General features: G+C 49.8%; 1 protein-coding gene and 1 long non-coding RNA gene across 2 annotated transcripts in view; one reads left to right on the top strand and one right to left on the bottom strand.

Moving 5' to 3' along the window:
- NEURL1B (neuralized E3 ubiquitin protein ligase 1B) overlaps window positions 1-18,349 on the top strand; it is a 111,968-nt gene that overhangs the window by 64,798 nt on the left and 28,821 nt on the right. The window lies entirely within an intron of this gene.
- On the bottom strand, window positions 10,576-17,635 carry LOC112533405. Its single transcript, XR_003077620.3, has 3 exons — window positions 17,110-17,635; window positions 16,657-16,847; window positions 10,576-11,279 (listed from the first exon to the last, which is right to left on the bottom strand). It is a non-coding gene; the product is annotated as an uncharacterized LOC112533405 (long non-coding RNA).

Genomic DNA, 18,349 nt, shown 5'->3' with positions numbered 1-18,349 from the left:
GAGCAGCACCCCATGCTCTGCCCTCCTCTCAGAGATGTGGGGGAGAGGTGGTTGTGTGCAGCTGCAGGTCAGTGTTTGCACAAGGAGAGCAATAAATTTCAGAATCTCATCTTGTTAAATCGTGCCATTTGGTCTGCGATTCTGTCCTGATCCTGGGAATTGTTTGTTAATAGTTAGGAAGGCCTTGGCAGATTCTTGACCGGTTAATAAATAACTCAGAGAAGGGAAGGTTTCTTTTTTTTTAAATCACATGTTAGTTTGCTTTATTTTTAATGCTATTCCTCATGTGCCCTATAAAAATTCCTTGAGAGCCTATGTCAGACAGCAATAGGCTCATGGCATTGAGGTCATTTGTGCTTCTTTCAGAGTCAAGCTAGCACAGCTCTGCTATAGCCCCTTGTCTCCTATGGAATATGCTATAGGATTAATATATCCTATAGCTATTAAAGATTGCAAAGACCCGTGGAACTTGGTCACAGTCTGTCCTCTTGCAAAATCAGATTACAAATACCACGTGATGTCATCTCAGGTATGAAGTGCTTTTAGCTAGAGGAGACCAACTTATTTTTGTAATAGCATTTCTGTGAATTACAGCCCATGAATTCGGGATTCTGTAATTGATTTTGTTTCTCCATATGTTGATACAGCCCAAGAGGAGAGTGTTTGGTCTCCCATCCCCCTGGATTATTTTGTGAATGTTTCTTTCATCTTAGATCACAGACAGACAAGCATCAGCTCACGAGGCGTTGTGTACCAGCTACTGAATATAGAGCTGTAAGGAGCAGAAGACGCAGGCTCTGCTTCTTTAATTAGTTCATGCATCTGCTTTCTTAGCTGATCAGAAGTCCAAGAGCATAAGGAGTATTTGGCCCAGGACACTGATAGCCACGCAGTGAGATCATCAACAATTCCTTCCAAGAGTAAAGGTTAAGGAGCTCTCCTCCTGGATCCCAAAATAGAATTCCTCTTGAAAACCCTGATAGATACACTATGTCAGTATCTCACAGCCTCTTCTTGCCATTATGGGAGAAGTTATGGAGTTTATGCCCTGATGCACACAACTTCCAATGGCCCTTCACCTGTGGCTGAAGCAGGGTGGCCTCTGCACGTCTGCTGTCCCACCGCTGTGCAAACATGTCCCTCGTGAGCTGCTTCTCCATTGGGATAGCTCTCCCAAAGGGAGTAGGTGGCCTTGGTGTCCAGAAGGTGCTTCTGTTTGCTGGCAGATACAAAGGCTTGAATAATGTATAGAAAGGGTAAGATAGAGAAAAAGAGAGAGAGAGAGAAAAAAGCTTGCATTAGCTTTTATTATGCCTTGAGAAAGGCACGTTAGGGTTTGTTAGGAGTGGTAGAGAGAAACATCTGCCTGTGAATAGGAAGAGCAACACGGAACAAAGATCGTTCTGTGCGGGATCACCCTGTGCTCTGTTGGTGGCTGTTCTCTGGAGGAGAGACTGAAACCCTGCAGCCAGTGTGGGTGTTTTTCTCAGCAGGTACGGCCACAGGGGAAGCAGCTGAGAGACTGGCTGTGTGTTCTTGCCAAATGTGAAGCGTCTCGTTTTCAGGAACCAGAGCGGTGCCCATTCATTTCACACATCTTAGCTCATCCATCCATCTTTTGGATGGCTGCTTGAGCACTGTAGCTCTAACAGGTCTGAAAAGCAGCTCTGCAGAACGACAGGCTGTATGTGTAGAAGCATGGAGTGTCTGCTCCCCACCCAGTCACTCTTGCCTGGCACCAGCCCAGCTCTGAGCGGCGCTGCCTTTGCTCCCCCAGCACAAAGAAGCTGTTTGCCATTGGAATGGACCGTATTCCCCAGCGTCCTGCTTGGCCTTCCTGGGCTGGGGTTGGCTGAAGTGGCTCAGGAAATGGTCTTTTGAATTCCGCTGAAAATTGGATGCTCTGTGGGGAAGGGGAAAACCCCGTTGTCCCAGGAGTCACATCACTGAATCCGTACTCGTAGCCTGGAAAGATGTAATGAGTGGGTGGGTGAAGTTAACTCTGTTATGCAATTCAATTTTGTCATGCAGGTGAGGGCAATGCAGTCTTCTGGAAAATCCCTGACCCCCGAGAAATTCCAACTTCTGCCTTCTACTGACGTTAGTCTGTCAGCCTCAGGCAGCTTTTGGGGTGAGGGTTACAGCACGGTTTGCGCTCAGAACAAGAGGAGCCCATCTGCTCCATTTACTGTTTGGCTAAGAATAGGTTAATTACACATGTTTAGTTCTCAATATGATAAAATCCAGATCTGGCATGGTTTCTGATCTTGTCTTAAGCCCAGCAATACCCACAGACTTCATTTTAATACCAAATACTTCTTCTGAGCTTACCTATAAAAGGCTGCAGAGATGTGGAAGTGTGCACCGTGGGCACAGTCCTGCTGCTGAATGCCTTGTGCCTGCGCCCAGAAGCCCTGAGGTGCAATGAGAACAGAGACTGGCAGAGGGAAGCAGGGGCTGGGTGATGCCACATGCCAGCACTGCTTGTCTCCAGTCCCTGCATACCAGTCACATCGCTGTCCCAAAAGGGACATACTGGAGCAGTGTTAACTCAGGCCTGGTATGTGGGCAGGAATAGATGCACAGACACACTGCTGCCCCATACTTGTCGGGTTCGGAGATGTAGATTTGTACATTGCATGTTATACACACTATAGGTGGTTGTCCAAAGTAAGACTGGCTCAGGGAAAATGGGATACCTGTCCCAGAAGAGATGTTTTAACTCTCACCAGCTTTTTCTTATCCTGGGAGTAGACAAATGGAACTAAGGGCCCCACCTTGTAATTAAAGGCAACAAGAGATGAGGAGCATGCAAGACAGTCATTCCTAATTAGTGGCTGCATGGTTTAAATGCCATCTGAATTTTCCTTCTCCATGGTGTGGTGAGCAAACAGCAGAAAGTCCTTGGCTGGGAGAGAGAAACCTGGTTCGTTTGCATTGAGAGAGTCCCTTGATGTCTCTGGGCGGTGACTCTCAGCCCATGAATTCGAGGCACTTTTCAGTCTGAAGTGCACGCCAGGCACCAAAAACACCAGATGTCCAACGCTCTGCCCTTTCCTGGAGCCATAAACAGAGGCTTGAGCACATCTTTCTGGGCTTATATGTATATATAGAAATACTCTGTGTGTGGTTTTGTGTCTCTCCTTCCGATCTGTGACTTCATTGGGTGGTCTTTGGAGAACAAATGGGCTATTCTTGGACACCATTCTCATCCTAGAAATCATAATGCTGGCAGCTACCCTAGCACTCTCTTCTTGGACTCAGGCCTATCTGTGGTGCTCATGGCACATCAAAGGAGCCAACTCATGCTCCCAAAGGGTCTGCTCTCCATTAAGGAGCTGAGTGTCCTGTCCTCGTGCATTGAGCTGCTCACGGCTTCTCCTCTTGCTGCTCAGTTGCTCATTGCTGCATCTTTAGAAGGCAAAAGGCATACTGGGGAAAATAACAGAGAACAGCCTTTAGGTTGTAAACCTAACAGTTCAGTGGATAGGATTTCAAAGCCTCCTGAAACCTAGAGTTCCATCTATATAAAATGAACGAGCTTCTCTCTTTCTGGTCTTTTTGGTTCACCCCCATTACCATTTCCTTTGTAGGGATCATTTCTCCACTGCAGCGAGTGGGGTGACGGCTCAGACACAGGCTGGTTTCCAAACGTGTTTCTTGAAGGAAATTAAGTGAAATGGAGGCAAATTACTAATTGTTCCTGTGGGGGAAAAAAAAAATCATTAAGAAAATTACTGTTTATTTTCCCATCAACCAAACCCATGGGACAGCAAGATGTGACCCCTCAGGACAGCAGTGTGATGGCTGTAGTTGCTTTTCGTGCTGGCACTCCTTCCAGGCTTGCACTGGGTGCCTTTGCTGGCACAGAAAGCACCCAAGGGCAGGGTTTCACCTGCACTTTAGGGACAAAAGGCACCTCTGCCACTGGTAGAAGCAGCCTCCATTCATCCTGCCCTCACATTGGCTCCTCCTCCCTTATGTACAAGTGCATGAGCTGATTAGATAAGTGTCCTGGGCTAAAGCCAACCTGAAGGGAAGGACCGGTGAGATCAAAAGAAGGGTGAATTTATGCCACTGTCACTGCTGGTGTGGGCTGGCTCTGTGTGTTCATGAGGTCCTGCAGTGATGGACGTAGGGCTGAGCTGAGCGATGCCAGGCCTGGGCGCTCCAAAGCCAAGGCCTTCATCTTGCTTTCTCTCTGTAATTTTTTGAGGTTATCTTAATTAATTGAACAGCTGATGAAACAGCAGTGCAAACAATGAAAAACTGCCATGGAAAGACATCCTCATGTGCCCCAATTCTCGTTAGCATAATTTAGTCTCCTCTGAGACTACAGAAACTTCATCAGGTTGCTCTGAGACTACAGCAACTTCAAAGCAGAAGAGATTTTACAGCGGCAAAGTTTATATCAGAGTGCATGAAATGCTGATGAAAAGCCTTTCCTTTCCACGATGCCTCTGAGGTCTCGAACAAAAGCTTTGTTATTGTTGTGGGATGGCTTTTTCTTGTCGCTGATCGTTCTGACAGGGAATTCACCTCATTTTCATTAATTTCTGGCAGGAAAAGACTCAACATTTCCACAGTGAGAGCTGGATTAGGAAAAGGAGCATGGCTATTCCAGCGCAATTATTGGGGAAAACCAAAGCACACAGTGAGCAAAGTGTCCCTTTGGCATAGTGCTCTAACAGATTACTGCGTAAGCATGAGGTTTTCCTGAGATCTTATTTCTCTTCAGTCAGTTCAGCTCCACACTGACTCCACGCACATGTCTGCTGAGGACCTTGCTTGGGTAAGGAGATGAGCACAGAGTCATTTGGCAGCCTGCTTTTGAGGGCTTTACTCCATGAGTAGCATTTATCTGTGTAAGCATTGTCATGTCAGAGACTTCCGAGGCTTTGGGGTTGTGGATGTGGAGCCTCTGAGCAGCAAACAGTGCATCTCTGGTTGGTTTTGGAGATGATGGATATTGAAGGGTGGGGAGTCTGAATGTGATGCTGGGACACACCGCAAAGGTCTCCTGTAGAGCAAAATGTGGGAACTTTGTTCCCTCACGTGAACTTTTCTTCCTGCAGCTGGCTTTCAGGAGCTGGCAGCTGATATCAGAGCGGACTGCAGAGATATGGGTGCTGTGTTCGAGTCGATTACAAGTTCAAGTTCCTTTCCTGGTGCTTCCCTGTCCTGCAGATAGCCTGTGACCTGCTGGGGTGTCAGTAATGCTGAGGACAACCATTGTCTGGAGATGTTGGACCTTCTGGAGCCTGGCGTTAATGAGTGTCACTGCCACCTGTCTGTGGGAAGTCACTGGGACAGATCACTCTATTGAAGGCCAATCTCCATAGCACAGAAGCGAGTCTCCAGCAGTTTATCCCTAGCTTACAACTGCAGCAAATGGGTCAGGGAAGCTCAAGTGTCTTCAGAAAGCATCCCTCAAAGCATGGAGGTCAACCAGTGGAGTCAGAGTCTCTGGAGGTGTTTAAGGAAAGGGTAGATGTAGTACCGAGAGACATGGGCCAGTGGGCAATACTGGTGTAGGTGGACGGTTGGACTACATGATCTTAGAGGTCTTTTCCAACATTAATGATTCTATGATTCCTGAATCCTTTTATCCTGGAGATGCAGAGGAAGGATGAAGAGTCACCACGACCAACGCTTTGTTCTCATTCTCCCAGTCTGCACAGCCACACAATCATAATCTTTTCCTCTGAAAATGACAAAAAAAAAACTACTCTGAAAGCATCCCTAGGTCCTGGCAGGGCCACTGCCACGAAATGTTCCCGCTGGTGTTGGTAGGCTGGGCGGCTGCGATGCCCTGAGCTGGTAGTGTGTTGGTGAGTCATGTCTCAAACATGGAGCTGCCAAACAGGCTGAGCAGTGCTCAGGGCGCCGTGATTACGGTGGCTCGGTTTGCTGGAGGAGGGCAAACGCGTGGTTATTTACAAAGCAACGTTAGGGTGGTTGTATTCTTCTCCTGGGGAAGCCCATTGCTGCCCTTGGCCGTGGCCAGGACCTCCCCAGGCAGGCACTGACAAAACTTCAGGTTGTCTCTTACTGTTTCATGACCCGTTCCTCACTTTAGCAAGCCTGTTCTCCTTGCTGTTCAGTTATTCCTTGCACAAAGACTTCTGCTGACTGGGAAAATACCAGAAGTCCCACCCGGCTACAATCCCCTTGATTCCATCCTCCTTAAGAGTGAGAACCCATCCCCTGTGTGAGGCAGGGTGCTGAGCTGCTGGGGCCCTGGGACCTGCCCAAAGCAGCCCAATGCATGCACTGCTGAGTATCGCTGTGCACAGCCAAAGCAACAGCGCTCTGCAGCTCCTGGCTCCAGCTGAGGTCTGAGCAGAGACTTCTGCACAGCCCGTTGTTCAGGCTGGGGCACATTCCTGAGAGCAGCCACTTACCCTTTCGTAGTTCTTGCTTCAGCTGCAGTCAACTGAGGCATTTCTTCCCAGAGAACAAATCTTTTTTATCAATCACAACTCAGGTAGATTAAAGGATGGCAAAGCAGTGGAGGGGGAGCAGGGATGAGGACCGAGCCTGCCTGGAGTGTGCCCTGCCTGTGCTGAGCCCACTGCACAGCCCAGGAGCAGCACTGGTGGGGGCACCACGGAGCCTTTTTCCCCAGAAAAGATTTTGAGGTTTTCTAATGTTTTCTTCCTTAGGTGAGGAAAGATGTGTGAGTAAAGCAGAAAGGACTTTCTGTTCTCTGCAGGGCTTTGAAAAGCATCCTCTATGAAAAAGAGGTCCTTGAGTTCAGGTTTACAGCAGCCGGAGCGATTATCCAGCTGTATCTCACATCTGCAGCTCTCAAGGAACCTCTCGGTCACCCAGCCCTGCACGGTTGCTTTTCTCATAGTCACAGACATGTGCGTTTCTGTGTGGTTCATTTACCTGTCCTGATTCAGGTGATTCTTTTAGAGCAGTGTGTTCTCAGGTTGGACTGAATTCCCATTCATGCCCATCCTGCTCAGCATCTCGTGGGTTTCTGAAAGGAGGACAGAGTCGACTGTGATGTCTGGGCCAACCCCTCGTTGCCACATTATCGTCGTTTAGCCCTTTTTGCCTTGAGAGACCTCTGTAAATCTGTTTTACATCTGAGCATATGCATATGAGCTGAGAGAAAGCGCAGAGGGAATTGGTGTCAAGAAGGGGAGAACTGCCTTGATTCTCTGCAGCCGCTCCGCGGTGCGGGCAGCCACGTCCCATCCCCTGACATCCCTCCTGCCCACAGAGAGGGAGCCAAGAAGCATCTCAGAGCCCTCTGTGGTGGTACAGCGGGGCTGCGATGCCTGACATGAACTCCTCAGGGTAACCGATGGCTCCCAGGTGATGAGCCACATCTTTCTGTATGAAGGCTATTTGTGAAATGAGGGGTGTTTTGTTTTTTAATATCTTTTTTTTCTTTTGATGCCGATCTCTATTGTTTGAGGAAACCTCTGCTAGGAAACTGGGGCTGGGGAAAAGGAAACTCAAAGACAGAGCAGCCAAACCCTTTGCAGGAATCTGCTCCCTCCTGAAGGTTAAAGCTTGTCATTTTTTGATTTGCTGGAAATGATTGGTGTTTCCTTTGTTCTCCTTTGCGGTGGCTGCTCTGATAAGCCCTGAGGGATGCTTTCCTTGGACGGATCTGGAACAATTACAGAGAAAGAAATAAGGAAAGCAAACACATATCCTGTTTTTCCCTGTGCCATTTTTGTTGATCAGCGATTTGACTTGGGGCCCTGCCGCTCTCACTGCTGAGGACTTCACACAGCCACAAACCCAGAAATACCATCCATTGAAGAGTTGTGAGATCGGACCTTTTGGTTTATGGAGAGTTGGCCTCTGGGGCCGGTACAGCTCAGAGATGAGAGCTGTTTTGGAGCCTGATGTGAGGCTTATCCCCAGCACAGAGCCCTTTCATGTGCAGCAAGAGGTAGTGAGACTTTCTGGTGGCTTATGGGCTGTGGCCAGATATGCAATGTCTCTTTGCTGGGCTTCTCCATGCAGAAATGCAATACAGCAGCCCTCGCTTCCTAGCATTGCTCTGGGGCTTCTGTGTACGTTATGAAGTGTTGAGATGCACGGAGAAGAACCCCTCCTTGGGAAGGCACAGCCTGAGTGCTTCTGACCTCTGTTTCTTTGAGCTGCAGGGATGAGCCTTGGAGATGATGCTCCTTGCTACACAGTTTACTTACAGTGCAGCTTACTCAGTCCCAGAAAGCTGCGTGCATCTGTAATGGCCGAGCAGCTGTTAGAGCACAGGGCAGGAAGAAGGGGACCACAGTCTCTCTGCGCAGAGCTCAGATCAGTATGAGCATTGCTGCGGGGCCTGTAGCTGAGTGACCCTCTTGTCCTATGGCTTTGTGTCCCAGGCCTGGTTGCAGCACGCTGCTCCGTGCTGGGCTGGCTGTGCACACACAACCCAGCAAGTCCATGGGAACGTGAGGAGCCACCGACCCCATCCTTTCCTTCTTCCCCAGCCCCTACAGCTAAGCTAGTGGTGGTGGCAGTGCACATCCTCAGTGCACCCTTAGATGCTTGGGATTCCACAGAAACCATCCCCATTGTCTTTCCCAGCTGGCACACAGCTGATGGAAGCAACTGGAGGGAGCCACCAGTGGCACTGCTCATAGACTTCCAGATGAAGGACTGGAACACCTGCTGGCACCAGGAAAAATGTTTGCTATGGGACATTAGGAATTACACCCTGTGCTGCACGTGGCTGCCCACGTGCATAATTTCCTCACCACTGCAAGTTAAAACGGTAGGAGATGGATGGGCCAGAGTAAGCCAAGAGCACAGTGAAGGCAGCAGGCTCAGCCCTTGCCAGGCAGAGGAGATGATGTCTTGCAAACTGTTCTCTTGAGTACCTGGATGTATCACGGCATTGCAAGGCATCTCTTCCTTTTCATTGCACAGGTATAAAACAGATGCTGCTTCCTCTTCTCCTTAGATAAAACCCTTCAGCAACACAATGTGCTGTGAGAATAGATCCTTCCATTCAGAATAAGAATAGACATGGTTTTAAAATACACGGTGTGGGTTTGTGGCCATAGGAAGATCAATGACAGTTTTTCTGTTGAATTCCTCTCGGAACTCAGTGCAGTTCCAACCCTGGGCAAACCCAGTCCAGGTCAAAGGACCCCACCACTGAGGTGAGCTGGAATAGGTACATGATGGAGAAATCCATCTGCTACAAGCAGGGGACATGGCATCATGTAATTGCTTGGCAGGGAGTAGCTGGTCCAAAGGGGAGAGCTGAGCTGCCAGCAGGTACAGAGCCTGAATGCCTCTCCCATGCTATGCCCACCAACACAGCCCCCATCCCACAGCTGCTGGCAGTCTGTGGCTGCGGAGCTCCTACCAAAACCTCTGCCTTGGTGCTGAATTCCCTCTTTGTTTTTTACATAAAATACCTGAGATGTTTTGGAAAAGGGCAAGTCTCCAGAAAGGGCCGAGCCCTTGCCCTGGGAAGATCGGCTGCCAGGAGTGTGTGTGGGTCAGGCCACCACCTTGTCCTCATCCCTGGGCTGTTCTGGTGTTGGTTTGGCGTGCATCTCTTGAGGCACACATGGGCTAAGGGACTTGTTGGAATGGGTCTTACTCTTTGTGTGTGCAAAGCCTGGGATGGGGCTCCAGCGTATCAAAGGGAAGGGTTAAATGTCAGGACAAAAGGCTGGTTCTCTCCACCACAAAAGAAAGGCTTTAATGTCCTGTTAAGTTTCATAACATCCCCTTCATCTGAAATTTCTTTGAGCCCAAACCCAGCCTGGGGGCGTAATGAATTCAGCGTGCTCCCTTTATTAGACAGCTCTGGTTTCTGCAGTTTTGTAAACATCCCCAAATCCACGTGGTCCTGTAGTAGCTGTCTATCAGCTGCCTATCTCCAAACGCAAGAGGAATCCTGGATCCTGCTCCCAGTTGCTGAAAACAGGGCATCAGGATTCGGACCCCAGCCTTGCTTATGGGAAGGAGGCTCACCAGGTGCGTGGATTGGGTCTCAATTGGGGCAAGCTCAATGTCTTGAGAGCCTGATGGGACACAGCTCTGTGAGCTAAGTGCTGCCTGAGCTGCCTGTGCTCCCAGCAGTCACGGGACTGGAATTCATCACCAGAAATTGTCTGTTAAAAATTAAAATGCAGGCAAATAGCCGTAAATCAAGGTGGGCTGTGCCGGAGGTGCGCGTTGGTCAAAGAGATGGTTTTCAGCAGCAACTTGGTGCCAAAGGGCTGCCCTGTGAGCTGAGGGCTGGCCTAGCAGATGCAATGTAGAGGTGAGATTTAGGAACTGGAGCTGTTTAATGGAGTCTTTTTCAAGCTGCATTTCATGGCTGCAGGGCTGTTTTCTCCAGGCCAAGCTGCTGAGTCTCAGGGGTGTTGCTTTGTTGTTTGTGTGTGGTGGGTTGTTTTTTTAATCCCATTTCTTTCTTTAATAGCTGAGATAGCAGGTTTAGGTCTGAATCCTCTGGGAAGTTTCTAAAATTGGTACCTAAACAAACAATAGATTTTGAGAATTACAAATGCTTTATGGAACCTGTACACACATTTAACTTGGAGACAAGTCTGCAGACGTAGCACATCTTGGCAATTGTTGTCTCTCCTTTTTAATTTGCTACTAAGAATGCACAAAAACAGGAATGTGAATGTCATTCATTAGGAATCCTTCTGCTTTGTTCCCCTTCTGTGTTCCCTACGTGCTCTCCTGACCCTTTCCCAGTGGTGCCCAGAGATCTCCACAGCATCCTTCTGTGTTTCTGCAAACGGAGCGGGGAAGTGTCTGGTGTGACACAACCCAAGGAGGCTGTGGATGCCCCATCCCTGGAGGCATTCAAGGCCAGGCTGGATGTGGCTCTGGGCAGCCTGGTCTGCTGGTTGGAGACCCTGCATGTTAGGAGGGGGTTGAAACTAGATGATCATTGTGGTCCTTTTCAACCCAGGCCATTCTATGATTCATTCTATGTGTTGAGTGAGCCAGCTCTGCACACCTGCCATCTGCAGTGGCTTAAGATGAAATCACCATGGTTTTCTTGGTCTCTAAGCCCAAGCTCCAGCACCTTTTCCACTGACTGAGTACAATGACAAGAGGCTTGGCTGAGTGGTCAGTGGGACCATCACTGCTGCAGGTGGCATCAGAGGGCAGGGAGGGGGTCAGAACTGCCATGTTGCCCATTTTGTCAGCTCTCGGGGGATGATTATGCTGAATGAGACCTTTAGGCTCATATGTGGGTAGGGACGTTGGCGTTGATCCTGCTGTCATCCACGTTGCATGCAAAGGGGTTGCATCTGGTTTAAAGCCTGTATGAGAGAAGAATCAGATGTTTCTCACTATTATTGTTCCTATACGAGAGAGAAATAGCCCCAGGTTTGTGCTGGGAATCCACATTGTGTTCTGCTCTGGGCTACAGAGAGACATGCCGTGCCCCTTGTAAAGGTAGATCTGATGCCATTACGCGTGGCGTTACATGTTGCAGTGCACACTAAACAAATTTCCAGACATTTGTCCACTGAGCCCTTTTTACAAGAGCTCTAACCTGAAACCTCTTGCAAAACTTGTTTTTCTGAATCAAAACAGCTCCTGTGATTTCTAGGGGATAGGGGAAGCTACAGCTCTCCAGGCTACCTGCTTTGGAAGGAAAACCAGGCACCATATGCAATGTAACTATTGCTTGCTCTGTCTCCAAAATGCCGAACTATGGAAGAGAATTCGTCCCACCAAACGCCCACTAAACACATTTTTTAAATCTGGTTTCTCAGCCTTTCAGGAAAGGAGAAGCAAAATCTAGCAATGTTCTTCTTGCCTGCTGGAACCGGGCCCCGCTTCATGGAATTAAATGGCTAAGGAGAAAAAAAAAATATATCCAAGGCAAAGATGCTATTCTCAACAAAGGGAACAGTATATGCAACGGCTTCTGCAGCATTCCTGCAACATGATGTCTTTCCCTGCAGACTCTCAGTTAGGGATTGATTGTCCACACAGAGAATTGCCCGATTCAGAAAGGCTTAAGGCACTCTTCATGAACTGTTTGCTAAGAGGATGAATAGATGGGCATGTGTGTATATAAACCTATAAATCGTGTCTTGTTCTGCCCTGGAGAGGACAGCTGAGGTTGGATTCTTTGTACACTGATTTCATGCTCTCCAGGCTAGGGATAAAGGCAGCAGTGTTCTGCACGTGGGGTCAGGGCTCGATGCCGCAGCTCCGGAAGGACAGTTTGTGGAAAATGGGAGATAACATTAATTGTGAGCGCCGGAGCTGACAGCAGAACAGCATTCACACAGCCCTGATGTGTTCACACTTAAGGGAAAGTCCAGAGTCTGTCTCGTTTGGGTTCTCTTTTGTCCCAGTGGGATTTCTTATAAGAGCAGTGAATGCTCGGAGCTCTGGCTCAGAACCACCAGGTGTTTGGTGGCACTGCTCTCAGTCCTGTCACTGCTCGCTGTGCCCAGTGCTGCCCCTGCCCAGCGATGCTCTGCCTCCTGGGGTATCCGGGAGCTCACCCCTGGCAGAGTCACATCCAGAGTGCATGAGAGCTGTGAGTCATCTCCCCTCGCTTGTGGTGGGTGAGCTGAGCGGGGTGCATAGGATGTGCAGAAGAAGAGGCTTTGCTCATTCCTGTGTAGCTCTCCATGCATCTCTCTGGCCCCTGTGTGCGTATTTTCCCATGATGATGTGCGCAGTTCCCTGCACAGCCCAGGCATGATGGGCGCAGAGGTGTGGGTTCTGGTGGGCTCCGCTCTGCCCCAGCAGCTGCAGCCTTGCTCCGGACAGCTGTCACAGCAGCATGGGATATCCCTGCTTATACATTAAGTGCCAGCCAGTGAGGGCCAGCTCCTTTTTGCAATAAAATGTGTCAAAAGATTGAGAAGCAATTGAGCAAGAAACAAAAGATCTTTTTTTCCTTGATAGTTTTCTGGGCTATCCATCGTTCCTCCTTCCGCTTTCCTTTTCCTATTTGATTTCAAAGGAATAACTCTCAAGTAAGCACTTAAGAAGTTGGTTCCATGTTTACAATATATCAGAGGTAGTATAGAAGGGTGTTTTGGTTTGTTTTGTTTTCACGCGAGCTCTTGAGACAGAGACTATTACCAGCTACTGCATTTGAAAGTCGTTGTCCTGGCTGGGGAAATGAGTAATGGGGCAGAGCTTGAAGCACAGCCGGACATCCCATGTTTGTGCTACTCTGTGGTCATCCCTTCACCACCAGTGACCTCCCCGTGCCTGCTGGCTGGGAGCGCTGCTGCTCGGTGAGCCCCAAAGAGCGGCCATCCGCCCCAGATGCCTCCCAGCTCCGACACATTTGCCTTGGCAAATGAGCTCAAAAGAAACCCCTCCTGCCAACAAATGGAGGTGGTGTTTCTCAGTTCTTCTGAATGGGATTTTTCACTCTGGGAGGATTTCTCAGTCTCCCAAAATGCCTCTCTTAGCATTTAGGTGTTATAACATTCCTCTTCCTTGCTGCTCCTTGCTAGCAGCGAGCCATCAAACTATGCAGAATGACACAGATGAAGCCAAACCAGGCAACCAGGCCTTCTCCTCACCCCCATGGCCCGGGCAGTGCTCACCTGGGGGGCAGCAGGAGCTCATCCCGCTTCTGTCACTTTCTTCCTCTTTGGTAATAAGTGCTTTCAGCTCCAGAGCAGTCTGGGCTGCATAACCGTGCAGTGTTTGAGAGGGCTTCTGCAAGGGTTCTTATTTATCTTCTGTGTGTCAATGTTTGTCAGAAGTTATTTCCCCAAGAGCTGCAGTTTGCAAATCAGTAGGTTTCCTCTTAGCACTTCCTATTCCTCATGCTTCTGAAAATCATTCATTACCCCCAATTAGCTTGTGACTGGTATACAGCACGCAGAGATCGCGTCCTGGGAATTTCTGGTAGCACTGCCGGCCATCAGCCTGTTGCATCCAAAACAAACTGCTTCTGCTTTTCTCCTCCTGTTAAAATAATCATTTGCACTTCAGTAACGTTCTTCAGATCTCCTGTGCAAACATCGGCTCGCCCTGCTGCTACACACAGGCATGGTTCTGCCTTGCAGCTGGAGCAAGCGAGGCACACAGCAGGTAACTTGTCTGCAAAGGTCACACCGCAGAGAAGTTGTAATTTGGACAACCTGCACCTTCCTTCCCACTCCGGTCACTGCTGTGCAGTCAAAATTAGGAGACTGTAATGCATAACCCATGCTGGCGTGCCAGGAATTCTCAAAATCATATTATAGTGTCACATAAAATGATGACTCATTTGATAACGCAGCCCACAACCAATTCCTTTATGTTGAAATTACGTGGACAAGACTGGGTTGAACAAGAAAAAAGAGAGCTTGTTATGTGTGTGACAAATGCTGAGTTAGAGATGCTTTCCTTGAAAGAAATGGGGTGCGGGGGGGTATTTTTATTTTGGCTGAAGCTGAAGGAGCGTTTGTGAGCACATTTGTTGACAGTGGTGCTTGGGACCAGAGACGCTGACATTCCACTAGCAGTAATAGGAACGGCCTCTGTTCATTTCTAAACTGGAAATTCTTCCTTACAGGGCCCCAGCCCACCCGCTGCCCCCGCCGAAGGAAAGGGCATCCATCTGGGCCGGGTGGATGGGGCACCCCCAGCAGCGCTGTGTCTGTGGGACAGCAGTGCCTTCTCCCCGTGCCGTATGGAAAGGGCAGGGAGTGACATGAGGTGGTGCATTTTGGTTCTCGGGACAGCAAGCACTGTCGGTCTGGGTGGATGGACACCGTTCCTTTCAAAGGCACGGTGGGATTGTTTGGCCTTTCTGTGGGCTGCATCTCCCTGTCTGCATCGGATCCCGTGGGTCACCTCTAGTCCAGCACCATTCTGCTCCAACAGACAGCAAGGGCTTGGATCAGGAAACAGCTTCAATGGCCGAGCAGTCAAGGCCGGTTCACAGAGCTCTTGGGAAGGTGTGGGTTTTCCTCCTGTTGCACTGGAAGCTCGCGCTTCCCTTGATTTCTTTAATGGAAAAAAGAAAGTAAAAGCCAGTTTGTGCGTGACCTGCGGGGACTCCGTGCATCCTGTGCTAGTGCTGAGAGCAGGGAGGGAAGCAATGGAAAGGGATTGCTCGCAGCAGTTGGAACGTGTGGGTGGCAGGACGGCGCGGTGCCGTGCCGGAGGACGCTCTGTACGCTCATCTCTCCTAAACAAATACCTCCCAAGTGCGTGCTATGGGAATTCAGGGAACAGCTTTTTTGCTTCTCTCTGAGAGGGAGTGGGGCTTGTTAGTTCTCCGCTTCCAGAGGAGAGGTGCTGAGGCTGGGAGATGAGAAATAGCTGTTCTTATCAGTCAGATGTGCTGTGTCCCCAGGCAGCCGCCTGAGCCAGCAGTTTGGGGAGAGGAAGCACAAGGTGCCATTGGGAGTGACTTCCATAGGGGGAAGCACGTCTTGCTACTCAGCAGTACAGAAACAAGTTTTTTGCTGTGCAGTCAGTAGGAAGGAAACTATTTTGGTGATGCTGCTTGGTGTGTTGATGCTGGATGTGTGCTGGTTGTAGAAGGTGTGCTCTGTGTCACTGTTGCCATCCAAGAGTAACTGTGTCCCAGTCCAAACGATTTTAGATGCAGTGACGTTTGCATGCTGGAGGAATGCTGGAGGCTCTGACCATCACCTCACATATTTTTCTAGGGTATATTCCTTCTGTAGCCTATGAGAATTCCCAGGAGCTTTTGCTCAGTGTGGGAGGGCTCAGGGTGAGACGTGATGGAAATGGAAGTGCTTTGGACAGTCTCAGCACTCCTGAGAGCTGAGGATGAAAATGAATGGATGCTGCAAGATTTACAGCCATGGAGGAAGGAGCAGAACTGAAGGTGCAGGGGTGTGAAACTGGAGTGAGAGGGGACGGCCCTGGGGTGTGAGCAGCGCTAAGTATGGCTCTGGAGGCGAGCAGCAATCTGACCTCCATTAAAGATGGAGATCTGGGGAATCCCCAGAGATGAAGAAAGCAAAAGGATGTGGCTATGGGATGAGAGAGGTTTTCCGTGGAGCTCAGCTCTGAGCGTGACAGAAGTGCTGGGAGAGGAGAGTAGAGCTGGGCTCACTGGCAGCACCCAGCACGTGGCTGCAGGGGGATCAGCAGGAGCAGGGGGCTGCCCTGCAGGGCAGGGGTGGACAGATCTGTCAGGTTTAAGTCGCTGCTGCTGAAAGGGCTGAGCCTGTCATCACTTACTGCCATCTGTTAGATATGCGCTGATGATAGCTGATAACAGCCATACCTTACATCTCACGTCCCTCATCCTAAAAAACCCAAGCCCCGAAGGGACTGATACAGACAACGCAACTCATTTGAAGCCCTAAGAAGAGTTACACCTGAGGTTGGTATCAGTCGGTGGGAATGCTTTGAGTTATTTCCATCTCTGGAGACCCTACGTGTACAAGGATGTTTCTGTGAGAGCTACCACTGGGTACAGCCCGTGCCATTTGTGAAAGGTCGATGTGCTGTAGGAGGGTTTGAATCGCATCCCTGCCTGTAACAACCCTTAGGTGGAATTCATCCATGTTTGATTCAGAAGGAAGGTTGTCTGTCTGCTCCTTCTACTGTCCCAGATTTGAGAGGTCTGGGTTACACATCCACACACAGCACGATTTAGAGGTGACTAAAGCGAGCTGGGAAGGAGACATCTTACATCAGTGTAATACAGAATGCCTTTCAGATCCTTTTTCATGTCCTTACCCTGTATTGAAGTTGTTATGGGAGGCCCAGAAGATGCAGAGGCAGCAGTGTAGTAGTGTGTGTGGCTCAGTGCAGCTGATCCCATGGGCTGAACCTCACACAGGTCCGTCTGGGGCTGCTCCGGTCAGAGCTCTGCTCTGAGCTGCTGCTGGGTGACCTTCTGTGTGCCTCCTGTGCCTCAGCTTCATCACCTGTAAAAGAAGAATAATGTCACTCACCTCATCTGTGGAATGGTTTAAGATCTAGTGATAAAAAAAAACACTGGGAAAGAGCTTGGGTGCTATTACTTTATGTCTGGAAGTGAGAATGTGGGTATTAAAGCGAAGGACACATTCACAGGTCGTCCCATCCCTTGGTCAGCATGAGGGGGAGAGAGAGACGGGGATTTTGCAGCAGAGCAGCCATCTGCCAGGCTTACAGAGGAAATCACTGAAGTGTGTTAGCGATAGTTACCCAAACTTGCTGGAGCGGAAATAATTTCAACATGCTAATGAGCTCCTGTCCGTGGTGCCCTGCTCTGGGCAGTCCACGTCCTTTCTGCATTTCTCAGGTTGCCCAGAGGTGGCGGTGCTCCATCCCTGCAGACACCCGAGGTCAGGCTGGAGGGGCTGTGAGCACTGATGGAGCTGTGGTGTCCCCGTTCATTGCAGGGGGTTGGACCAGATGGCCTTTAGTGGTCTCCCTTCCAACTCAAACAATTCTGAGATTCCTGCAGCTGAGTGACTTCGCCTCGCCTTTCAGTCCCCGCTCGGTGTCATCCTCTGGTTCCCTTCTACTTCCTCACTGTGGTTTCTGGAGAGGATGAAGTCATCCTTACCCAACTATTTCTCATGCTTATTGTTTAGTGTTGTGCAAAGTGGTTATTTTAACAAACCCTACGTTCCTACAATGCCAAGAAGTGGGAGTGCTGATTGCGTTCCTGGAGGCTGTCTCCACGTCCTTAAGGATACGCATTGCCATTTCATTGTCTTCTATTTTTGTCCCTTTTTGGGGGCAGGAAGGGCTGGAACACCCTTGGGTGAGGCAGTGACTGCCCTGCATTGCTGGGGACAGACTGTGGGAGGTGGCACACAGCCGGCTGGCATGCCTGCTGCCCTGGCAGCCGCAGAGCCCCGCTGCGGGAACCCCTCGGTGCTGTTGGCTCCGGAGCCTGGGCTAAGCCCTAAACAACTGCCGCTCCCCGCAGAGGGAAACTGCTCAGGATTAGCCAAAGCCTCCCGCTCAGGAGTGAAGCAAGGACTTTCCCCTCTGTGAGCACAGCTCTGCTCCCCTCCCCTTCTCCCTGCAGGGCAGCCCCGCACTTGGATCACAGCTCTGCCCTCCCACAGCTCCTGCACCGAAGCACTGGGAGACACGCGCTAACCTGAGACGACAGCAGATGGGGGCAAGCGCTTTTAAGAACAGCTGCCCGTGTCTCCTTTGATAATCCCATTTCTAACAAATCCCTGCGATGGCACAAAATACTGGAAATTAGGTTTTTCTGTCCCCTCTCATCTCCTGAGCCACACTTGACCCGTTCAGCACGATCTAGGGATTAAAGGCTTGGTGGTATTTCAGCTTCCTTGCAGCAGATCAGAGCCTGCTCTCTGCCAGGCTACTGGTGCTGGGCTCACCCTTTCATCCCACTTTCTCTGTGTCGGGACACGCGATGGGCCACAGCTTGACGTCTGCTCAGGGCAGCGATGGCTTTTCA

Source organism: Gallus gallus, chromosome 13, assembly GCF_016699485.2.
Source record: "Gallus gallus isolate bGalGal1 chromosome 13, bGalGal1.mat.broiler.GRCg7b, whole genome shotgun sequence".
Lineage (NCBI taxonomy): Eukaryota > Metazoa > Chordata > Aves > Galliformes > Phasianidae > Gallus > Gallus gallus.
Note: the sequence above shows the minus strand (reverse complement) of the source record. Positions and strands in the feature narration are given on the sequence as shown.